The sequence below is a fragment of the Chiloscyllium plagiosum genome, chromosome 14 (genome assembly GCF_004010195.1).
Source record: "Chiloscyllium plagiosum isolate BGI_BamShark_2017 chromosome 14, ASM401019v2, whole genome shotgun sequence".
NCBI classification, from domain to species: domain Eukaryota; kingdom Metazoa; phylum Chordata; class Chondrichthyes; order Orectolobiformes; family Hemiscylliidae; genus Chiloscyllium; species Chiloscyllium plagiosum.
Window position 1 is genome coordinate 77,552,517 of NC_057723.1, and position 440 is coordinate 77,552,956.

Genomic DNA, 440 nt, shown 5'->3' on the forward strand with positions numbered 1-440 from the left:
TAAGGTCCTAGGGAGTGTTGCTGAACAAAGAGACCTTGGAGTGCAGGTTCATAGCTCCTTGAAAGTATAGTCGCAGGTAGATAGGATAGTGAGGAAGGCATTTGGTATGCTTTCCTTTATTGGTCAGAGCATTGACTATAGGAGTTGGGAGGTCATGTTGCGGCTGTACAGGTCATTGGTTATGCCACTTTTGGAATATACCGTGCAATTCTGGTCTCCTTCCTATTGGAAGGATGTTGTGAAAATTGAAAGGGTTCAGAAAAGATTTACAAGGATGTTATCTGGTTTGGACAATTAGAGCTAAGGTGAGAGGCCAAATAAGTTGGGGCTGTTTTCTCTGGAGCATTAGAGGCTGAGGGGTGACCTTATAGAGGTTTGTAAAATCTTAAGGGGGCATAGATAGGGTAAATAGGCAAGATCTTTTCCCAGAGATGGAGGAG